This window comes from Gadus chalcogrammus, unplaced genomic scaffold (assembly GCF_026213295.1).
Source record: "Gadus chalcogrammus isolate NIFS_2021 unplaced genomic scaffold, NIFS_Gcha_1.0 GACHA124, whole genome shotgun sequence".
Taxonomy (NCBI): domain Eukaryota; kingdom Metazoa; phylum Chordata; class Actinopteri; order Gadiformes; family Gadidae; genus Gadus; species Gadus chalcogrammus.
The window spans coordinates 55383-80000 of NW_026613559.1; the positions used below are offsets into that span (position 1 = coordinate 55383).

At 43.6% G+C, this 24618-nt stretch overlaps 3 non-coding genes across 3 annotated transcripts; all 3 read left to right on the forward strand.

The window, feature by feature from the left end:
* Positions 1 to 2512: 2512 nt before the first annotated feature.
* Positions 2513 to 2703, forward strand: LOC130378946 (U2 spliceosomal RNA). Its single transcript, XR_008895019.1, has one exon. It is a non-coding gene; the product is annotated as a U2 spliceosomal RNA (small nuclear RNA).
* Positions 2704 to 7917: 5214 nt separating this feature from the next.
* On the forward strand, positions 7918 to 8089 carry LOC130378945 (U1 spliceosomal RNA). Its single transcript, XR_008895018.1, has one exon. It is a non-coding gene; the product is annotated as a U1 spliceosomal RNA (small nuclear RNA).
* Positions 8090 to 9464: 1375 nt separating this feature from the next.
* On the forward strand, positions 9465 to 9583 carry LOC130378944 (5S ribosomal RNA). The gene has a single exon (XR_008895017.1). It is a non-coding gene; the product is annotated as a 5S ribosomal RNA (ribosomal RNA).
* The last annotated feature ends 15035 nt before the right edge of the window (positions 9584 to 24618 follow it).

A 24618-nucleotide genomic window follows, 5' to 3' on the forward strand; every position in this document is an offset into this window, starting at 1 on the left:
CACACACACACACACACACACACACACACACACACACACACACACACACACACACACACACACACACACACACACACACACACACACACACACACACACAGTCCTCCTTTCCAACTCTGCATCCACGACACTCTTAAAGAGTTCAAAGTTGTCATACACCACATTGTCGAAGCCAGGGGTAGTGGACTTCCTAGTGGATGGACAGTAGGAAAACATTTTCTGCATGCTTCCAGCCACTTTGTCCTTGAAAGGGTTGTACCTCTTCCACTGTCCACCACAGTTTGGCATGTGGCAAGCCCCACATGGCCTTGAGGACTTGTTAGGCATGAATGCCTTCACTGTTGGTGCAGGAGGGACAAAGCACTGGCTGCAGGATGTCCCACGAAACAGGACGGAGGGGGCCTGTGGCTGTGCGGGGAAGACCTGCAGTATGGGTGCTGCCGACACAGGGGGTGGGCCGTAGGTCAACGCAGCGGGTGGCCTCGGCTGGAGGTGGGTGGGCGCAGAAGGCCTCGGCAGAATGGGGGTGAGCGCAGCAGGCTTCGGCCGGGTGGAGGACGACAACCCAGTGGGCTGAACGGGTCGGTTCGCGGGAGTCACAGGCTGTGGCTCAGCAACAAATAATCTGGAAACATAAAATACACATGTGATCAGTATTGATATGACGTGTGTGCTATTTGCTTTCCACAGCCAACAGGTGAAACAAAGTGCTTATGACAACTTACCTCCGCTTCTCACCACGTCTCTTTCCAGCCTCGTGATGGATGAGCCGGTACTGGACCTGAGGCCGGTCTGGCGGAGGGAGGGATGTTGGCAGCGCAGGAGCCTCCGGGAACGGTGCGTCCGACAGCACTTTCAGGTGAGGAGTCACCTTGTGGCCGAAGGAGCAGTCGCTCCTTCTGCCACTTCAGCAGCCACACCAGCCAGCCGACATCATTCTCCACAAGCCACCTGAAGGTCTGACCGGCGTACTACCTGAACGTGATGACCAGCTGACCTTTCCACAGCTCAGCCCCCGACCTCTTGGCAGCCGCCTCTGCTGTCTTGAGATCCAGCCATTTAGGGTCAACAACAGTGCTGCTGCGGGCCTCTGCCACAGACCTTGCTGCCTCTGTACATTACAGCATGGCCTCTCCTTGCCGGTACAAAATGATGTTGGGGTACAGGTGTAGCTGTTGATGGCTGACCAGCGATGGTTTAGTGGCCAAGCTCTTTCCGCAGACATCACAGGTAAAGGTCTCCCTGGCGATGGCATGGATCTTCAGATGACTCACCAGGTTGGACTTTTCACTGAATGTCTTGTCGCACACGGTGCACTGATGTGTAGGCTCCTCCATGTTCCATCTGGTACAGTAAAACATGAATAAATGAGTACAACAAGCAGATCATTTAGAGTGACAATATGTAGCCCTTTATTATACAGAAATGTGCTGTTGGTGTATTAGCCTAGGACAACACGCTCGCCAGATTGTTATCTATGTTGTTAGAAATCAGCTACTGTTTACCAGGTATGCAGCGCATCCCATGCAACAAGAGATTAACACGGTCGCCAAATTGCTTTATGTTACACTTACTCTCGCATCAGCTGTTGTCTAAACAGTCACATTTACCCAAATCAACACATATCCACATCAAATTGTCCAAGAAAACGTTGATTGTCGCCGAAAAGCAACAAGTTTGCAGGTATGCGACGTATGCCCTTACTCATTGTAAACAGTGTCGTTAGCCGCGCCTAGCCATCGTTACAAAACACACATTAATCAGCTTATTATTTCAACGACCCCTGGGTACATATAGTCATGCCATACACCGTTGGAAAGCTTAGATTACCACGATTAAAAGAAGACCACCCACGAGTAATATAGTTGCTCGCAGACAAAACGGCGATAGGTTGACTGAAGTCTACCCAGCAGCTAAAAACGTAACCTCTACGTCTTCCCTTTATACACAACGACCGTGTTATGACACGGTCGAAATATTTTCTCTTTCTACAAAATCGAAACAGCTTAATACAAACCTTAAAAAAGGTCTAATTATCAACTAGCAAACGGTGAAGGGGATACAATTTACCTGAGTGAAACCACGTGCTGTAAGCTATTTTCTTTTTCAACTCGAGCTCATTGGCTGCAATGGCTGCAATAGAGTTCCGGGTGTTGACGTTGTTGGGGCGGGGAAATCGTGGGCACCACCATTTTGGCAGTATTCGATAGTATTGTTGGTTTATTTATTTTTTAACATTTTTTTGGTGAAGCACTGCTTCACCTGTAGTCTTATAGAAGCCTCCACTGCTCCAAACTCTATTTGTGAAACATGCAGACGGCCTAGTGAGACTGCCAGCAGGCAGCAGCAAAGAGATGTAGCGACCTCGGTTTATTTCTTCAGCTTTCACATACACACAAACACGCACACAGGGTGCTTGGTCATTCTTTTGTTTTTTTTTCGTTGTCTGTTAAACCGCCACGTGGAGCGACGTGTCTGGGAACGTCGCCTCTTGGTCTGAGCGTGTGTAGGCATCGCTTCTCGGCCTTTTGGCTAAGATCAAGTGTAGTATCTGTTCTTATCAGTTTAATATCTGATACGTCCCCTACCCGGGCACCATATATTAAATTGATTTTTGGAACTGGGAGATGGAAAAGGGGCTTGCCCCGTCCACTCCACGCATCGACCTGGTATTGCAGTACCTCCAGGACCGGTGCACCCCCTCTCACTGTGAAAAACAAAACTAAACTCCTCCTGAGAGTACACCCGTCCGCCTGTAGACAATAAAGTGTCATTTACAATTCATAAACGCACTGTTTACAATTATTCCAACGATATTCTGTTGTTTAAGAAAGAAAAAAGGATTCTTTCTGTGGCGTGTCGATAACTCGGATCTCCAGGTTTCCTTTCGTTATGCTTCCATCTCGCTGATTTCAGATTCGCCTGTCATCGTGTGACCGGTGGTCTACAGTGTTTATTAAAGTCTAGACATCTCCGAATGCTTTGCAACCGTTCTCCACGGGAACTGTTGGGAAAAATAACCTGCTGAGTACATCACATGTACATTACAAATATAGCTAACTCCTACCCTAGCCTGATGAGCACATCACATGGCAGTAGTGGTGCCGAGATGATGCCTCATGAAACGTCAAAGCCTCAAAGCCTCAAAGCCAGATGAACCACCAAAGTGGTTCGTGCTCGAAGCTTCAAATGAGTACGCTAGGGACATCTAGTGGTGAATGAAATTATGACAACCCAACCCAAAATGTGATTTTTGCCTCGTGTGCCGATACATTAAATCATTTGAGAATTGAAGTCATTTCAATGATACATGTGTGTGAGTGTGACATTCATAAAATGGCACAGAGCTCATGCTAGAAAATAAATCATTTGGCAAAAGTGTGTCTTAACTAGGGTTGCCAACTTTCAGAAATTAAAATAAGGGACGCTCACCACGGGCCCGACTCCTGTGGGGCGGGGCGCCTGCAGAAGTGGTATGTTTTATTTTGTGCTGGTGTTTTTAGTAAAGGGTTGATCAAGAAAGGAATTAGTCATACTTAAAGCTTGAAATGCTTTATTATCACATAAAATTCTCTTATAAAGTGCAGTCAATTAAATCTTGAATGAAATCTCTTTGGGTGGCGTGTGCAGCAATGAACTTTTAAAATATAAACTAAATAAACTGAGAACTTCATGTTACTTTTTAAGTGCATAACTATAGGGACTCTCTTTGAACATTTTTACAAAAAAAAACAGTACAAATAAACAACAAAAACACTTATAAACTTATGTAAAAAAAGAAAGTGCAAAACATTACTCCTTCCCTCAACATTACTCCTCCCCTCAAAACTGTTACTTATTTTTCCAGGTGTACTTCTTGTTACTCCTTAACGCAATGAGTAACTCTTTGTCTTTCAAAGCGCTGTTGTAAAACTCTGAACAGGACTGCTCAAAGTTGAGAGTGATCAGCAGCTCACTTCTCATGAGCTCTGTGGAGCACCTATTCCTGCAGTCACTCCATTTGTTGGCCATTCTGGAGAAGATCCTTTCCACACATCCAGTGGATGCTGGGATGCTCAGGATGTGTCTGGTGATAGACAGCATGTTTGGCAGGTCAGCTACTCGAAAGAGAGCCACCAACCTGGCAGCCACACCTTTGGACTTCCATTCATCTTCAGCATCTTCTTTGAGCCTCTTCAGAATGGGTTTTGCTGTGGAGCATTCATCATAAAGTTCATCCATGTTGACTTTATGGATGACGTTGAGCTTGGTGGTCACCCTCTCAATGTCAGTAAAGGTCATGGTGCCATGGTGCAGAGAGAGAGGTTGCAGTGAGAACAACCAGTAGTCTTCCGAAAAGTTGAACCATTTCTCAACATATGAGAGTGCTGTGTTGAGGAATACAGTAAAATCTGCCCTTGCCATGTCAGCATCAAGTGGACGGAGACGCTGCAGCTTCAATTTAGTTAAGTAGCCATAGAACTGTTAATCTCGTCTCTGTGTGAGCTTTTGCTTGAAGTTTTCCATGATGGAATATAACTCAACACAGGTGGTTTCTTCTTTACTTCTTTACAAGTTCCTCAAAGAGAGAGAGGATATTATTGCAGAAAAGAAGGTAAACCTCCACAATGTCTCCATCTTCCTCAGTTGAGTCCTCACTGAAATTTAACAATGCTCGAAGTTGTTTGGGACACTCCTCCCCCCAGGCTGATGAAGTACGATTTCAGTGCAATCCAGGTTTGCATTAGCCGGGTGATGGCTGGATTAAGGGAGAGCCACCTGGTTGTGACATGTCGCAGAATTTCCTGGAACGCAACATCACAAAACCTACAAAACTCTTTGAGTGATTCTCTTCGTTTGGCAGATGTGGAAAAGAAGGCATAGACCTTCAGCACAACATTTTCCACATCTACAGTGAGCTGGTCAAGAGCATGCTTCACTGAGTTGTGCAAAATATGGGCATGGCAGTTTCCTTGCAGCAGATCTTTTTATTACTTCTTCCAGTTGGTGAAGACAGAGTCTTGAATTCCATAATTCACATTTGTGTTGTCTGCAGTGCACTAAATGCTGTCACATGATCCAACGATAAGCCAAATTTGTCAAGCGACTGCTCAATGAGAGCTACAATCCCAGCAGCGGACTCATCTGCATTTTCAATGAAATCCAGCATTTTGTTGGTGACCCCGCATTCTGGACTGAAGTATTGAACAGCAAGGGGGAACATCTTCCTGTTGCCTTTATTTGATGCATCTGTCTGAATGGAAAATGGGAGGGGTTTATCTGATGTTAGGGCCTTAAGAACATCAGCCACTGCCTTTGGAGCAAGGACATCTTTAACCACTGCCTCTGCCTTTGTTCTCCCTATACATTTTTTTTTACAATTTTTGAATCCAGGAGAATCTTTTGATTCAGTTTATGTGCACAGTCAACACTGTTGTAGCTGAGGTTGTGTCTGACTGTGTGGTACACCTGTGTCACCTCAGCTGCGGTAATATAGAGAGGAAGAGTGGGATGACATATTGTTGATTAAATTGAACATTTGTCTGCTGCCTGTCTTGTCACTCGAAAAGAAGTCAGGTCATCCAAACAGTTAAACCACACTAATAATATAATTGATGTAATGATCAGTGAACACTGCATTCCTCAAAAATATAAAAATTGTGACACAGAATACACAGAAAGCTCTACAAACATTTTTAATCTAGGAAATGTATGTATATTAAAGAATAAAGGTTTTCTTTTAACAAATGCATTTTTTTTATTTATTAACTGTTAATCCATTAGTATGATTTGTTCTTTAAATGGCCATACATAATATTTATATACTTCTGTATATTAAATAAATGGTCGTTCATTCGACTTTTAAAACTCAACATCCTAAACAATCAATCAAACCACAACAGTTTACTAAAATAGGCTCTGCCCATGCACTGCGATGTTCTGGCAAAAGCACAACCAGATAGGAAATCAATCACAACATAATGTCCCATACCGTATCAACCTCAGGAGATGATTGGGGTATGAAGAACTGTGACACTGACGCTTGGGTCTTCTCGATCTTTCGTGTCTGCAGTGTTGCTCTCCTGTTGCATGCTGTCTGATGTCAGACAGCCCACCGTGCGCCACTGAAAACACTCGTCGACATATTTTACAACTTGCCTTGTAAACATCTCCATTGACGCTGTCCAGCCAAGGATGTGCGTCTTCCCACTCACGTCCGTACTTCTGCAAGCGTTTACGCTTTTGAGGACGTGGTGGAGTACCGGGTGTAGTGGGCATTTTTAAAAGGCGCGGGTTTTGTGAGCAGCGCCGGTGTGTGGTGTCTGTCGCTAGGCAACCGTGACCACCACACGCATGCGCAGACACACAGATGACCGGAGCGGGTCTTGCGTAGATCCCTCCGCGACAATTTTGCTGACCGTAGTATTCCCTGTGTTTTGTTTTGATCATTATTGTTAGATTTAGTATTTGTGTGTGTGACAGACATGTGTATTGGACATTTATGGAAATACGGAACAAATTGCGTCCCGTATTGGTTCAATACGGGACGCAACATTTAATTGCCAAATAAGGGACGATTCCGTATTTTACGGGACGGTTGGCAACCCTAACAGACGCTTTTATCCAAAGCGACTTACTTCGGTAAATACACACATTGACACACCGACGGCAGTCAACCATGCAAGGCGACAGTCAGCTGTCAGGAGCAAAGAGACAGGGTCACAAAAACACTGAGCTAGGAGGAGCTGGGGATTGAACTAGCAACCTACTGGTTACAAATCAACTGCTCTACCTCCTAAGCTAAGCCGACCCACACTGCATGATAACTTAGAAGGACTGATTAATTTAATAGCCATTAAAGTGTTCTGGACAGTGGTTATTGAAACCTTATTGGGAGCAACTAGATGAAAATGCTCCCAAACAGGGGAAAACCTTCTCTTTTTGGCAAACTCCATGATGAATAATGAACGTGATGTTTCGATTGATACTACAGAAAATGCAATGCTCAAACTACTACGATCACAGACTAGTGGTATATTGAATATACCACAAGGTTGTGATCGTATACGGGACATCTTTATAGTCGAAATCTCCCGCCAATACTGAACCCATATTTCGAAGCAGTAGCCCGAGGCGAAGCCTCGAACGTCACACCCTACGTCATTTCGCCAACGTGAATCCTACTCGAAGCGGAGCTTCGCTGGGGGAGGAGCCGAGATACTCGACACACGCCTCGATGCCTCGACGCAAAACGTAACATCACTACATGGCAGACACATTACAATATAGTCAACTCTTGCTCTAACCCAACGAACACATAACACAAGCATGATAATATAGTCAGGTCAAGGCCGGAGCCGAAGGCCCCATTTCTCCTCCAGGCAAATGGTAGACACTCAGACAATGCACCAGTCATCCTCAAGAACGGGAGAGCTACATTAATTTATCACACAGGAGACACTTCGGGGGGGGCGCTCCCCCGTTTTAATTTATCACACTGGAGACACTTCGGGGGCACTCCCCCGTTAGGAAGAACACAAGAAGATACACATGCATATACTAGGGCCTGGGAGCCAAGGTCAAGCAAAAACACACAGAACCACACGCACCTCAAACGCACACACCTCATCGAGAGGAGGATACAGCATAAAACTGTATCACACAGGGACTCTGCACCTTCTTCTGGAGCAGACCTTCCACGGAGGCGAAGCTCTGGACGAACCATCAGCGCTGATTAGGGACTTAGACATATTCGATTTCTCACGCTTTATGACTCTGTATAACCGTTGCCACTTTACTTAATAAATCCAAGGTCCTCGTGCCGACAGACTTTATTACCTCTCCGTCTCATTTCATCTGGTCCAGTAACTAGACAGACCGTTTTTCCCCTCAGAACACGCGTGGGCATCGTTCAGCCCACCTGAACGTGTGCAACTCATACTTACCTGGCAAGTGACTAGGGAGATACCATGATCAAGAAGGTGGTTCACCCATAGCGAGGCTCAGCCATTGCACTGAGGCTGTTGCTGACCCGTGCGAATTCCCCAAATGTGGGAATCTCGATTGCATAATTTCTGGTAGTGGGGGACTGCGTTCGCGCTCTCCCCTGATCATGTTGTTCTAAAGAAATAATAGCTATGAATGGCTTCATCGTGCTGCCTATTGCAGTCCATACCATGTTTTGCAACGCTACGTTTCTTCAAAAGATCACGCAAACGATGACGCCCAAGCAGTGTAATGCATTGCGTTCAAATATGGAACTCTGAGTCTGGAATAACGTATTCATTCATTCATTCATTCATTCATTCATTCATTCATTCATTCATTCATTCTTTTTCAACTCGAGCTCATTGGCTGCAATGGCTGCAATAGAGTTCCGGGTGTTGACGTTAAGTCAAGTGGGCGTGGCCTATGTAGTGGGCGTGGCCCGGGGTGACGTAATGGCTTCAGCTTCTTCGCCTAACTAAAGGTGATGCCTTCTGTGGCGGAGCAGCCTTCAATAAGGTCTTGCTCCCCTTGTGGCTATGTATAGTATTTACGGCTTATATGTTTGGTCCTGCTTCATTGGGTCTATGTGTGGGTAGCTTAGATTCTTAAAATACGTAACAGCTTTTTTTCTTTTTCAATTCAACCTCATTGGCTGCAATGGCCTGCCGTGCGTTGATCTTTAGCGCCCACTGTTTTGGAGAATTTAAGCAACATACAGACACTGACAACGTCTCTCCAAACTCTATTTGTGAAACATGTGGACAGTGTAGTGAAGCTCCTTATATCCCCAATCCTTACACAATACAAAGTTGGACTTTCATCAAATATTGATGTGGATAGCATGTTTTTCTGGGTCATACTGTGTGGATGTCAGCATATTCTCATGTCTTCTGGATCCCAATGTGACCTTAGAACATATATTATCCTTATACAAACAGAGATGATGCACACGTGTGAATGTAAGTATTGTCTTCAGAGAGTACATCAGATGGGAATAGACTTGACCCACTCACTGGTGCCACATGGCACATCAGGTGGGAATGGACTGGACCCACTCACTGGCGCCACATGGCACATAACATCTAGGGCAGAGATGATCAGCTATTTTCCACTATTAAAGTATCTATATGATATGTAGGCCTAATAATAATCATAGTTTGACATAAAATGTAAGGTTAATTTCTACCACACTAGCAGGGAGCAGCAGAGAGCTGCAATGACGGCGGTCCACTGCAGTCCATCCCAGGTTTTGCAACGCTACGTTTCTTCAAAAGATCACGCAAACGATGACGCCCAAGCAGTGTAATGCATTGCGTTCAAATATGTAACTCTGAGTCTGGAATAACGTATTCATTCATTCATTTCTTTCATTCATTATGGATCTAATCATTTTTTCAGTAGCCTACAAGTCCCGTCTCTGGCCACGGCAGCGCTCTCACTCCTTACGTGCTCCTCCTGTATAAATGCTAATATGGTAATATGGTATGCTAATAATTGCTTACGGCCATACCATCCTGAGTACGCCCGATCTCGTCTGATCTCGGAAGCAAAGCAGGGTCGGGCCTGGTTAGTACTTGGTTGGGTGACCGCCTGGGAATACCAGGTGCTGTAAGCATTATTATTTTTCAACTCGAGCTCATTGCATGCAATGGTCTGCCATGCTTTGATCTTTAGCGCCCAATGTTTTGGAGAATTTAAGCAACATACAGACACTGACAACGTCTCTCCAAACTCTATTTGTGAAACATGTGGAGAGTGTAGTGACGCTGCTAGCAGTGAGCAGCAGAGAGCTGCAATGACGGCGGTCCACTGTTGTCCATCCCAGGTTTTTCAACGCTACGTTTCTTCAAAAGATCATGAAAAGTCATGAGGGGATTTGGGGTTTTTTGATACCTGTAAGTGTACAATATCGTCTGTGTAAGCACACGGTCTGTAAAACACAAGGTGACATTAGCTTTTAGAACATTGATTTTGGATTAAGGTCATAGTCTACGTTTGCAGTTTTATTGGGTTTACATTATCTCTCCCAGTTCTCCGTATGTTTCCACAAGACAAGGGCGCTGGGGATTGTCTTTCCCTCAATAAAACTGTTTCTGTGGACACGTCTTGTGATGAATGTGTTTAACGATTTTGAAAGCGTGTTCAGAGATATGCAAATGAAAGCATATTTTGCTTTGGTCCCGAGTCCTGTAAGGTGTCCACTACTTCCGTCCCATCCCGGTGAACATACAACAGATTTTCGGCAGTTGGATCCTGATGTTAAAGATGTTAAAGATGTTAAAGATGTTCCCTGTCTGACCTTCAATTAAAAAATAACGCTGCTCCCAATATCATGTGGTTTTATTCCTAGTTTTGAGGCGTAGTTTTGGTAAACTGCTTACATTTGCACACAAAAGCAGATAAATAAAAACTCCATTGAAATTATAATCTATTTTTTTTTTTCTCTTTTTTTCATTAATGGAATCTCTACAACAATAGTAGGCATTTACTTTCTTTACTCTTGGCTACTACCATATATACAGACATATTACCACATTTTTTAATTTAGCAATCGCACATAATTATTTTCAATTGATACAACTATATTTTAATGACATGCCATTTTACTCAAGATTGTCCAGTAGAATTGTGACAAACAAATAAATGGAGTTGTATGTTTTGTTTATGTGAAAGCAAACAATAATAATGAAAATTTGAATGTAAAATAACTATTAACATTTTGAACATTACTAGGTTAATACTAATATATGAATGTGATCAAAAAAGTCCCTAAAACACCACCCTTCGCTTCCTTTTGGTGATAGGTACAACAATCAATCAACAAGTCAGATTGAATGAACTGTCTCTGTTATATTAGTACACAATCTTTAAATAAATACTTAAGATATGTAACGCATCAATACAACAATCTGTATACAACGAAAGCCAAACAAAGGCACTGTTAGGTAAAGCACAACAAGCACATGGAAACATCCTTTCTGTTCATGGCAGACCTTCTACACCTCATCCCGGGACGCCTCGTCCTGGGACGAGTGTCCACAGCACTCAGGACAGCAGCAGCAGCTGTGGCAGCAGTAGCGTTGAAGTGGACTCAGAGGTCCTGTTGAGCCCCCTCCAGACTGGGGCTCTCGTTGGTTTACTGCTCCCCCCTGTGGCTGTACCTCTCTGTGGGGCTTGAAGCTAATCTTAGGGTGCTGACATGCGGTCAGACCACATACAGAGTTAGATTAGATGCACCAAACACTGACACTAGTTTCGACAACATTGTAGTTCATGTCGGCACCAACAATGCTAGGACAAGACAAACTGAGGTCACAAAAAGCAACAATGCTAGGCTTTGTGACTTCGCCAGAAAGATGTGTCGGCATCGATTAATTCTCTCTGGCCTCTACCCGATAAGGGTAATGATGAGCGTTATAGTAGATTATTGTCTCTAAATCGCTGGCTGTCACGATATAGTTCAGAGCAGGGCTTGGTTTCATAGATAACTGGCCCTCCCTGTGGGTCGCCCTGGTGTGCTCATGAGAGACGGCCTACACCCTACTGGTTAGGCTCCTCAATTATGTCAAAAAACATAGACAGATGTCTTAGTCAGGCGTGACTCATCCCTCACAGCACGCTGGGCTGCAGGAGTTTAGCAAACCTGCTAGCCACATGATAGTTTACGTTGCAGAGTCTGGAACAGCAGATGGGTTAGCTGAACCAGTATCTATTGCACCAATTGTTTCAGAGCTGAGTGTTAACCAGACTCCCTCTGAAATTAACGCTGTACCTATATGTACGGTGGGGCGGCCTCACACTGTCTCAAGGTGTAAAACCCGCAGGCGAGGGCCGCGACCAGTATGTCGAACTCTGGCGATCCCACTGATCGCCTCAGAGCTGAGTGTTAACCAGACTCCCTCTGAAAATAATAAAATGGAAGCACTCAGAATAGGGTTCATGAACATAAGGTCGCTTTCATCTAAACCGCTCTTGGTCCATGATCTAATTATTGATAAAAAGATCGACATACTGTGCCTTTGTGAAACCGGTTTAAAGCCAGATGAGTTTCTAGCCCTAAACGAAGCTACTCCACCCCATTACGTTAGCACCCAAGTATCTAGAGAAGTTAGAAAGGTGGTGGAGTAGCCCTGATATCTAATTCTAAGCTTAATTTAAAGCCAAAGAATAGATATATTTTCAGATCCTTTGAGGTGCTAGCGCTCTGCACTTCAGCTCCCCGAGAAGCGAAACGAGTTCCAGACTCTTTCGTTTTAGCTGTAGTATACCGTCCCCCAGGACCGTATTCAGTTTTTGTTGATGAGTTTTCTGACTTTGCAACTGATCTGGCTACATACTCAGACAATATTTTGCTTATTGGGGATTTCAACATTCATGTGAATAACCCATCTGATGCCCTCGCAAGGGCTTTTCTGTCCATTACAGATACACTTGGCTTCAAACAGCTCGTCCAGCACCCAACCCACATCGGTGGAAACACGCTGGATCTCGTTCTGACCCACGGTGTAGACATTTCACAGCTAGTGGTCTCTTCCTACACCTCAGCTTTATCAGACCACTTTTTGCTCACTTTCCAGGTGGTGGTATCCTGCCCCTGCGACGATCAGCAAGCTACTTTCAGCTGTCGCCGCATCACACCTGCAACCATTACAGCTATGGCAGATAAGTTATCTGGTTCACTTGCACCTCTTTGTAACTATAGTGGTTCTGTGGAGTGCCTTACTGATGACCTCAACATTGCCTTGTCTGTTGCCATTGATTCAGTTGCTCTGAACGTAACTAAAAAACGAACATTGAAAAAACCAGCCCCCTGGTTTAATGCAGAAACGCGCACTCCTTGAACACCAATGGCGCTCGACTAAACTTGAGGTCTTTCATCTTGCATGGCATAACAGTCTGCTCACCTGGGGTGAGCAGACTGTTATGGGTGCGCTGACTAATGCCAGGAACGCCTACTTTTCCAGTATCATCAACTTGAATAGAAACAATCCCAAGTTTATTTTTTGACACGGTGAGGAGTCTCACTCAGAAACAGACTCAGACAGTGGGCTCCTCGATCGTGGCAGGTGAATTCATGGATTTCTTTGAGAGTAAGATTCAATCAATTAGAGAGGAAATTGATGCTTGCCGCGCGGCTTGTCCTACACATTCTGTGGGGCAGGATGGGGAACTCTGACGCAACTCTCCTGGAGTTCAAGGCAATTCCTTTGGTGGAACTTGAAAGGGTGATAAAGGCATCAAAGCCAACAACCTGTATGTTGGATCCTCTCCCTTCCAGGGTTCTCAAGGAACTTCTTCCCACGGTGGGGCCTGCAATCCTCTGGCTTATGAATCTCTCGTTTTCAACAGGAATTGTTCCAATTCAATTAAAATTACTTTATTTTTCCGTTAGGAACTTCAGATGTGGAGGAGCAGCAGGGTGTGTCCATACCCAACAGTACATACAATAAAAAAAAACACGCACACACTCGCAAACATACACCGTCAGCCCTGCAGAAAATAAAAATAAAAATCCTTGCCTAAGCCTAATAAATAAATAGTATTATTACCTCCATAGTGGAGGATGAATAAATATATCATTTAAAAAGATTCCAGGTATTAAAACAAGAGGATACAGTTCAAGGAGGGGTTAAACCATTCAAGAGTCTTATGGATGCCTGGACAAAACTTGACAGGGCTCTCTTTGTCCTTACTGTAGGGGCTCTGTATCTGCGGCCTGAGGGTAAGAGGGAATACTGGCTGTGTAGAGTGTGTGGGATGTCAAGGGTGATTTGTGTTGATTTCTGCTTAGTCCTTTTGTTGTATATATTGATGAGGATTCCTGCTGTTGTCCAATTATTTTGCTGCTCAGTTTGATGATTCTGTTTAGTGGGTTCCTATGGATGTTGGACAGTGCTCCGAACCAGGAGGTGATGTTAAAGGTGATTATGGATTCAATGAAATATCTGTAGAATGCTGTCAGAACGGATTTGTGGACCTGGAGTTTGCGGAGTTTACGAAGGAAAAAGAGACGTTGCTGGCACTTGGAGTGGATGATATCAGTATTTGTAAAATATATATATATATATTTTTTAATAAAATAAGATAAAATTAATAATAATTTGTGCGGGACATATACGCGCGGTAGCGCATGCGCTGTCAACAGCATTTGAAAGCCGTCAACAGTAGTTACGCACTCCTAAACGTTGGCATGGCTGAGGGGAAACGAGCTAAGACCTACCATTTTCACCCTGAGTGGGAGGAAGATTATTGAATATTGTTGAGAAGGTGCCGTGCGCAGACGGAATGAAACCCCCACTGAAGTACGTAGGTTCACGATACAACCCTTTTCTCGGGAGGTTGCTAAACTCCTTTTCTCGGGAGGTTGGCTACTTGAAAAGTAGATCTTGGGTCAAAAAAGGTTGGGCACCCCTGGTGTAGAGTTTTTAAAGAACTGGTGAGATGACAGAGCCCTGTGGAGCACCTGTAGAGATCCTTCTGGATGAGCTAAGGTGGCCGTTAACTCTCACTCTCTGGTGTCTGTCTGTCAGGAATGAGAGGACCCAGAGTATGAGGTGGGGATTGACATCCATCTGGCTTAGTTTTTGTCCCATTAGATGGGGTTGCACAGTGTTAAAGGCACTTGAGAAGTCTGAACACCAGCCGCAGAAATGACTTGGGCTTCTCAAGGTGGGTGTAAGCTCTGCGCAGCAGCGTTAGTGTGGCGTCGTCTACCCCTCTGTGACGTTTGTACGCAAACTGAAGCGGGTCAGCATACTTACTGACCTCTGCCTGTAATTGTGTGAGAATTAGCCTCTCAAAGCCTTTCATGACCAGGGATGGTAAGGCCACAGGTCGATAGTCATTATCACAGGTTGGTTTACTCTTTTGGGCACAGGGCATATGATGGAAGTCTTCCAGACTGAGGGGATAGAGCGTTCCGCCAGTGAGCGGTCAAAAGGTTGGCAGTAGACACCAGCAAGCTGGTTGCTGCAGCCTTCAGCAAGCGGCCACAGATCTGGTCTGGCCCTGGTGCTTTATTTGGCTTCATCCTTCTCAACACCAGCTCAACCTCCGCCTGCTGCAGCTCCCGATTTACATAGCCCGGTATCCTAGCAGTGAGCTCCTCCATTAGCTTCTCCCTCTCCTGTGTTTGGTCCAATTTCTCAAACCTGCAATACAACTGGTTAAGGTTCTCTGCCATGTCAATGCAGTCTATTGCCCCGGTGGTGGGAAGAGCTGAGTTGTTAATGGGGAGGCCAGCTAGGGTTTTGACACCTTGCCATGCATCTCTTGGATTACCCTCCAGAAAGAGTTTCTCAACTCTCTTCCTGTATTCCATCTTTGCTGCTTTTAATTGTTTATTCAGTTTTTTAATGAGTTTAGACTCAATTTTATTTCCAGAGAAGAATGCAATTTTCTTTTCATTCAGTGTTGATTTCAGGGCTTTTGTAATCCAAGGCTTGTTGTTAGAAAAAACCTTAACAGTCTTAGTAGGGACAACCATTGCCTCACAGAAAGTTATGTAGTCAGTTACCACATCAGTAGCCTCCTCTAGGCTGTTACCCTGCGTTAGCACCTCCCACTCAGTGCACTCGAAGCAGGCCTGAAGAGTGTCAATTGCAGCAGAATCCCACTTTTTCACCTGCTTCTTTATAACACCCTCCCTTGAAGCTTTGTGCGATAAGCGGGGATAAGATGGACAACGTTATGGTCCGCAGGACTAAGAGGAAGTTTTCTAAATGCCTTGTATGCGTTCTTTACATTACCATAACAGAGGTCAATTGTTTTATCGCCTCTGGTAGTGGCATGTAACATATGTTGGTAAGTAGGAAGTATTTTATTTAGTCTACAGGCATTAAAATCCCCGAGGATGAGAACAGGTGAGTCAGGGGATGCGCATTCAATTTTGTGGACACATGCAGCTATGGCCTCAGATGCGGTGTGACGTTGCCTGACGGAGGAATGTAAACAAGCAATAGGGACAATTGACTAAATCACAAGGTAAATATTTGGGTCTAATGACACGGCAAGCAGCTCTAAGTCAGGTGTGCAGCAAGAGTCCTTCACAACAGCAGTTCTGCTCCATCCCGATTTACGTAGACACACAGCCCGCTCCCGTGCCTTTCAGGCTACTCACAGCGTCCCGGTCCAGTCTGAGCGGAGTTCCGAATCCGTCAATAGAGAGCTCTGAGTCGCGATGTTATTATACCAACCAGGTCTCGGTGAGACAGATCAGGTTCGCCTGACTGTACGCCCATTGGCAAGCTATGTTCGCATGCAGTTCATCCAACTTATTCCGTAATGAGCGAACATTGGCAAGTACAATGGAGGGGAGCGGTGGGCATTTCGATGTGCCGGTGAGTCGTTTCAGCCTCTGCCTTACTCCTCCTCTCCTACCCCGCTTCCTTCTCGAAGTATCCCGCCGACAATCGTGGTTGGGGCTATATCTGTCTCAGTTCTCCGCAGTTTCCCAGATTTGGTGCTGAATATCCCAATTCCGTAGTAGCAGCAGATCATCTCGGGAGTACTGCAGAATTCCATTCCGAGCCTCCCAAAAGCCGCGAGTGATCTGGCTATCCAAGGTGTAGCAGCAGCAGTAGTAGTACTTAAAGTTTACTTTTTATAAAGTTTCCGGCAAGCTGGAAGCTCTTTGATCAAACCAGTAATCTAAGTAGGCATACGATGTACCATTCAATCACTTCAGCCAACTAGACACGGGACTAAAACTTTGACAAACAAATAGAACGCACAACAGGACGCACTAGAGACGCTGTCCACTTGTCGCCATGACAAGTGGACATGCCATGCCACATGCCATGGCGACAAGTGGTTTTATCACGATAAAATCACGATAAAACTGATTATCTGATTTGTCTGCACGGCTCTATCGTCAGTCTATCTTCAGAATGTGCTCTCAGAGCTCCTCAAGCTCTCTGTATTTGTCAGCTAGCGTCTCTGTTCAGTTGCTTGGCTGCTGGTGATTCAGTATCTTCTTGCGGATCTCTGCTCGTTGTCTGCGTGGGCTCTTGTCCTCTCTCTGCCGGTGGATCCGTCTCCCTCTCTGCCGGTGGATTCCGTCTTCCTCTTTCGGATCTCTGCTCGTTGTTGCGAGGGCTCTTGTCCTCTCTTTGCAGGTGAGGCCTTTTTGAGTATGTCCGAATGGTCTGCAGCTTCTGCTCCGGGTTCTTTCTCATCTTGTGCCTATGCTCTTCATGCGGTCCATCTCCCTCCGTTCCATTTTGTCTCTTTCCACAATTGATCTTGGTCAGAGATATGTTCTTTTGTAGAAATGTTTTCAGCTGTTGTGGCGTTGTCTTGGTGGTCATCGTTATCATTGTGTTGTCATCATCATGTTTTCCCGCCGGCGCATTCAGTCCTTTCATGGCTTCTGCTGAGTCTTCTGAGAGTGGAAGTCTCTGTTCCAGCATCAGCAGGATGTCTGGATTCGACATCACATCGCAACATCAGTCAGGGTTAGGTGCTTTGTCAATGACACCTCGACACACTGCTTGGTAAAGCCGGGGATCGAACCAAAACCTTCAGGTTACAGCCAACCTGCTATACCACCTGAGCTACTGCCGTTCCCATGCATGTATGGGATCGTCATTGTATTCTGTAAAGCTCTCTTCTGCACCACTGGGGGCATTTCGGGGCCTTTTTGTTGATCTGCACTTGGGAAGGTTAGAAGGTTAGAAGGTTAGGTTTGAACAGAGATCTGTTCAATTTGTACCTTGTTTCTCTTCTTTTTTCTTGTTACATCCCACAGAAGTTTTTTTTACGACAACGTCATATTGAGCTTTCAAATCTACCTTAATTTTGTCAAGATGCAACTACGAATGCAGGCATAGTTTCCATTTATCATCACATTCTTGTTGTTTCATTTTGTTTTCCTCATGTTTTCTTACAGTACATTGTAACACAATTTCATCTCTTTGAGTTTTAAGGATAGCATATTCAGGTTTCTCTTCTTTTCCGGCTTGCATATAATCTGCCTCTGTATCATTCTGGATTTCAGACCTCATGGTATCCAAATAAAGGTTGCCTTGTGATTGTTTCTTAACTGTGTCCAGATATTTGCTTTGCCTGTATACTGCTCCTTTTCAATTTTGAGATCTGCTTCTCCAGTAGAAGCTCCTCGTTCAATTCTTTTGCATTTCTTGTTTTTGTACCATCATGTCCGATTTTCATATTGATCAGATCTTTCTTTGTCTGTTTTATCTGTTTGAAGTGCTTGTCAATCTCCAATTTCTGCTGTTCAATTTTCTTTTTGCTGAATTTCCAAGTTGGTTGTCTGTTTTTGTGCATCCAGAATCTTCTGCTCTGTTAATGCATCTTCATGTAATGTCTTGATGTGTCTTTTCAACCAACCTCTTTTATGCCTCTTTCATATTGTGTTGTGTCTCATCGTTTGCATGGCCTCTTCTTCTCTCATCCTTACTTCCGACAAATCTCTTTCTAGGATCTTCCTTTCTTCCAAGGCCTTCTTCGCTCTTCATCAATATCAAGCTTCTCATGTCAAGCGTGCTGTCTCTTCAAAGATTACGTCCATGATCACTTTAAGCTCCTCCTTCTTATTCATTATATCACTCTAAAACGTTGAACCCAATTTGGATATCATCCATCAATCGTTTCAAGTCACTCTATAGAACCACTTGTTGATTATGTTTTGGGGTCATGTCTTGTATCTCTTTATGAAGTTCTTGGATGTTCTTTTGGACTTCAAGAAGTCAACATTTTCCATATTTTCTCTGTCACTGTTCATGTCGGGTCAAAGCTCTTTGCTTTTTTATGAGAAGGTCTGTCCTCAATATATATATTCAATTTCCTCTGTTTGTATTCCCAAGGTTCATGACCTAATGTTATCTGTTCCTCTCTCGGTCTTTGGATTGATTGAGAATACCTCTCCATTTCCACTCTATGGTTATCAAACTCCTGTTTCTTCTGTTGTGTAAGCGATTTAAGGTTTTTTATATCTGCATTTGAATCATCCCGCAAGATGTCCATCTTTGTTTGGTGGTCTACTTGTGTCTTATTTTTAAGCATTTGTAGATTATCCCTGTGATATTGTGTCACGCTTGCTGTTCTTATTAGCGTATTGTCTTCCATTCTGGATTCATACAGTCCTTTTTCCATCCTATTCCTGTCATCTGCTATTGTTTTTTGCTGTTTTATAATGTCACTCTTTGTCTGTTTGAGGGTTTCCTTCTCTCTTCTGATATTGTCCATATCAGCTTCAGCCTCTTGTTTCATGCAGTTGACATGTCTTTTTAAATCTTCCACTTTGTCTCTTTCAATTTGTAAGGTATCCCGACAGTCGTTCATCATTGTTTGTCACTTCTATTTCTTTATCCTTAAGTTCTTGTTCTTTCTGTTTCATTCTAAGACCATTCACAACATTCCTGTATTCAGCCTTTCTCTTTTGAATGTTAAGAGCATTTTCTTGTAGTCTTTTCCTGTGTTCCTGTGTTTCATTGAGGGCTCTATTTATAATAGCCTGCTTGCTCGCCAGTTCCACCACTGTCATTTCAAGTCTCTTTTTTTCCTCTTCCATTTTTCTTTGGTGACCTGGCAGTATAACCATTAACCTGTGTATAAAGAACTTCATCAATTCCCCTTCTTCTTTCTCTTTCTTTGTTTTCTCATCTATATCATTGGATTTGATTGAATGATTTGTGTTTGGGCCAATTCCTCTTGAATGTAATCAGCCAAGTCCTCTACGCCTCCTGCTGGAGGCTCTTGCATTAGCTCTACATTTCCACTTTGTGGTGCCTGCAATCTTGGTTCTGGCTTCCCTCCGGGGTTTCCTGTTTGCCCTTGCAGATCTACCTTCATAACCCCAGAGTCGTTTATCTTCTCTTTGCTGCTCACCTCAATCCTCTGTTCCACATCTCCTTTTTAGTGTTTCTTGCTCAAAGGCATCCGTTTCTTTCTGTACTCCAGACAACGATCACATCCGTTAAGCCTCTGGCTCTTTTCTATTGACCATCCGTAATGTCTTTTTGTTTTGATTTCTCTCCACTTCCATCTCAGACTTAAGCAGCTCCAACTCTCTAATCTCTCTTTTAGTCCCCTCGAAGTGGTCATCAAGCTCGCTCCTCTTCCCTTGTGTGACTCAAATTTGCATCTCAGTTTGGGCATGTTGTTTATTTTTTTCTCAATCAATCTTTCAATCTGTAACTAAGATTTTAGTTTCTCTATGTTCATATTCTCAGTCTTGTTCTCAGCTGCTAGTGTTTCAATCTCCTCTCGTTGTTTCTCCAGATTGAGTTTTAGGGTTTTCAGATCATTCATTTTCATGTTTCCTCTCATTTCCATTTCTCCAAGATCACTCATAACTTGGTTAAATTGATCAGTGTCTCTTCTTTGTAATTGTATCTTTAGAACCTCTAACTGATCCCTTTCTCTTCTGATCTTCTCCATCCTATCATCCAGTTCTCTCCTTCTCTTTTGCGTATTTGTTTGGAGGGATTCCTTTTCTCTTTGAATTTCAACCAACCGCATTCCAACTTCCTCTCTTTTTCGTATTTCCCTCTCAGATGACCTATCATTTTCTTTTCTTTTTGTTACCAACTCTGCCTTCAGTAGCTCAATCTCCCTTGTCTCTCTCTTGATGTGTCGCATTTTATCGTCAAGTTCTTGGGTTTGTTTCGCAATACCATCCCTTGCTTTGTTTATTTCTGTACACAGCTTTTGTCTTTCCTTTATCAGGCTCTCTCTCTCGTACTCAACCTGATGTTTCAACATCTCCATTTCCTGTCTTTCAGTTCTGCGACAAGCCCTTAACATTTGAAGGTCCTCCTTTTGTTTGTCCATAGCAGACTCAGTCCCCATCTTCTGTTTGAGTTGGCCTTGAAGTTCCGCCATTTCTTTCATTTCCCTTTGTCCTTGGTCTAAATTGGCACTTTACTCAGTTTTCTCATTTGTTTCTTCTTTGGATACAAGTTCTAAAATATCTTGTTCTTCTTTCTCCATGTCGCTTTCTTGAAATTGCTGCCTATCAATTACCACTTCTCTTTCCTGTCTGTGTAGTTTAACTTGTGCTAGATATGCCTCATCTCTATCAATATTGGAGTCCATGTCTATCCTCTGCTGACTGATTTCTCTATTGACTATCTGAAGCTCAACGTTTTTTCTGGCAAATCATATCACTTTCTAAGCTTTGTTTCTCTGCCTCAATCTTGCAGTTCAAACCCTTGAGTTGTGTCTGTTTTACTTGGTATTCCTCTAACTTAGTCTTAAAATGTGAAGCCATACGTTCAATTTTATGTTTTACTTTGGCTATGTTCTCGATCTGCTGGCCCACCAGCACCTTCTTCTGATGTAGTTATGTTTTTAAAACGTCCAATTCATCCCTCTCTCTGAGAGTTTTTCTCTCGTCGCTGGTCAAGTTCTCTCTGCTGTTTCCTAATCATCATTTGAATCCATTTCATGTCAGTCCTCTCTTTGCTCAGATACATTTCACGTTGATCCATGGCTTCTTTAACTCTGTTTGGGACATCTCTGATGTGTTGCAGCAGCTGCAGCACTGACCCCTCAGCGTTCCCGCGGACCTGGTATTTCATATTCAACATTCATCATAACTCTGTCTGTGACCCTGTAAACGTACTCTGTACTGTTCTGTCTGTTTGATCTGCCCGGTTGATCTATCATCTTGAACTCCTTCGTCCCTCTCGTCTGACCCATCGTCAGCCCCTGGCAGATAAAGGTTGCTTATATCCTCAATCAGTCTTTCCATCTCTTTGTGCTTTTGTTTTAAGTGGTCCATAGCCCCTTTCTGAGCAATCTTCTCCAATCTTTAGTCGAGCTCACGTCTCTGTTTCTGTGCTCTGTAATTTGTCCACTTGGTTTGTCTTCCGTCCTGTTGCAAATCGGTTCTCACTTGCTTGGGTGTCTGTGTCACCGTCTTCAACACATGATGATCGCTTGCACTTTATGAACCAACCTTTGGATTTTTACGTTCACTCTAATCCCTTCACCTGCCCCCTCATTCTCTGTATCCATGGCGAATTGACTTGCATCGTCCTTCTTTGACCTCTCTTTCTCTTCCATGTCTTCTTTACTTGCGGTACCGTTTCCCTTCTCTTTTCAGCATCCTGCTGTTTCATCATGGTGCGCCTCATACTTTTCTCCAGGTAACTTTTCTTTGTGTCAATCTCAGTGTTCCAGACTTCCCTCTCTCGTATCTGTCTAATTGTCTTTTCCAACTTTTCATCAAGCTCCAGCTGCTGCCTTTGAATGTTCTCCTTCATCTTTTTCACTTCGTCCATCTACTCTTTCTTCACAAACTGCCTATCTCTTTCTATGTCATCTCTCTGGGCCTGTATTTCAGCTTTCGCTCGGTCCTCATTCATTTCATGTATCGCTGCCGTCATCCGATCTCGGGGGGATACGGTTTGCCTCTCAACATCATTTTTTCATTTTTATTTAACATTTATTTAACCAGGAAAGTCCCATTGAGATTAAAAACGTCTTTTTCGACGGAGTCCTGGCCAATAGGCAGCAACAAATAACATATGTACCCTCAAAATATTACACTCACAACATATAGACAGAAATTAAAATGATAAAAAGCTGTTTTCAATTATAAAAAAAATAGTAAAGTAAATTAAAATTTATAAAAAACATCTACAAGTAAAAGAGGTGGTCTGAAATGCTTTCATCTTAGATTTAAAAGCGTTCAAAGAAATCATTTCGGTTAATTTAAAATATTTTTGAAGCCAGTTCCATGTGGTGGGAGCAAAGTGGACGAATGCCCTTTTTCCTAATTCAGTGCGGGCAAATGGAACATGGATCATGTGTAATATGTTGTGACCTGGGTCTCATCACGGCTGTCCGTTGGTGTTCTGCGGGCCCCGGGGTTCTAGTCTCTGTGGAGACTTCCTGCCCCTCCAATTCAGCCAAAGTCTTTCCACTGCTGCCGTCACTCGCTTCAGTTCGTTCTTCATCTTCTCATACGGCTCATTGTCGTCATGCAGTCTGGCAGTGTGCGAGTGATCCATCTTGTTCTTGCGTTTCTCCGTCTCTCTGATTGAAGTCGCATCCTCTTCATTTGCTTCCTTAGAAATGCAATTTCATACTTTGCCATCCTGAAGTTGTGTTTTATTTCAGCAATACATTTTTGCGTTTGTCCTTCAACTTTATTTGCTTCACTTACTCGTCTCTTGTTCTCCTGAACGTGACGCTGGATGTCAGCCTGACCCTTTTCTGAATGCATCTTGCAGTTGTTTATTTGTTTTTGTCGGTTCTGTGTGTCTTATTGTCTTATCATGCATGATAATGGCTTTGAATATTTCTCGCTCCTTCATGAACTCATTTGGCCTGCAGTCTATAAGTTCTCTTTCTGTTTTGACATCAGCCCAGACTTTTTCAATGAGCTCTTTTTCATTACTTATATCTTCCTTGGTCTTCTGCAGTTTCTGAATAACACCGCCTAGCTAACTTCTAAACTCATTATCAATCAATTCTGCTGTTGTTTTTCTGCTTTAAGTTGAACAATGGATGATTGTTGTTCTTCGTTTCTTGCCTTCATCTGGACAATTTCAGCCTTTTTTTTATTTAGTACACTTGAAAAGTATTTCAATTTCTTTGATAGCTTGCAGTGTCTCTTGTTTTCGTCTTCTTAGATAGTACGTCTTGCTTTGTGGGTCAAAGTCGACTACTTTTTCTTCCAATTGTTCAGGACTTTCCAAGGAGTTACTCTGCTCTGTTTGGGTCATCTTGGCGTTTACTTGTCTTTGCTCTTTAAATGGAAGTAATACATGATCAATTGCTTTAAGCTTTAGCCTCATCGTAACTTGTTGTTCCAATCGTTTAATTCCCAACATTACTATCAAACAGGGATAATAAAATGTTTGCAATCAAAAAACATAGACTCAAAGATGGTAGAACAACTCTTTCAGCGCTAGTGTTTGGTAGAAGGCATCTTTGGCTTCAGGAGCCCCCCTTTCCATAGCGTGAAACAGCGCCCTCCGCTGGTCTTGTGGGGTATGAGCTTCGTTGATCGAGATCTGGGGCCGTATTCACAAAGCATTTTATCTTACCGCTAGGAGTGCTCCTAACTCGCGCTAAAACATTTTAATTAGGAGTTTTTTCTTAAAAGTTATTCACAAGCCGCTGAGACCTACTCTTACTAAGGATAAATCACAAAGAGTGAACTAAGTGTGACGCGCCGTTGCTATGGATTACGTCAATTCTCGTGCACGAGTTAAGAAGCGGTCAGTTCGGTGATTGGTTGTTCAGACGAGCCCACTGAATCACCGAAAAACAAGGAAATAGCCTAGGCTAGAAAATAATTCCTATTAAGTAGTTATACTGCAGTTAGCAGAATACACGCATGATGACAATTTTTTGCAGACCACGATAATGACGTTGTAGCCTGCACGTTCAAGAGAGAGAGAAAGCATACAATACAAATACGTAAAATCTAAAATAAAATAAATGTTACGAACTACCCAAGTGTTGACTGATTTGTGCCAAGGTGTTTACCTAAAATGTGTTTTCAAAGTGATCCCTAAATGCCTGTCCACTCGGTTCCACACGGCCAAATTCCTTGTAATGTTGATCGCCATCATCATCATCATCATCATCATCGTCTGGCTGTGGAATGTTCCTCCGCTTGCAGAGGTTGTGTAGAATGGCACATACAGTGATTACTGTGCTTGCCCTCTC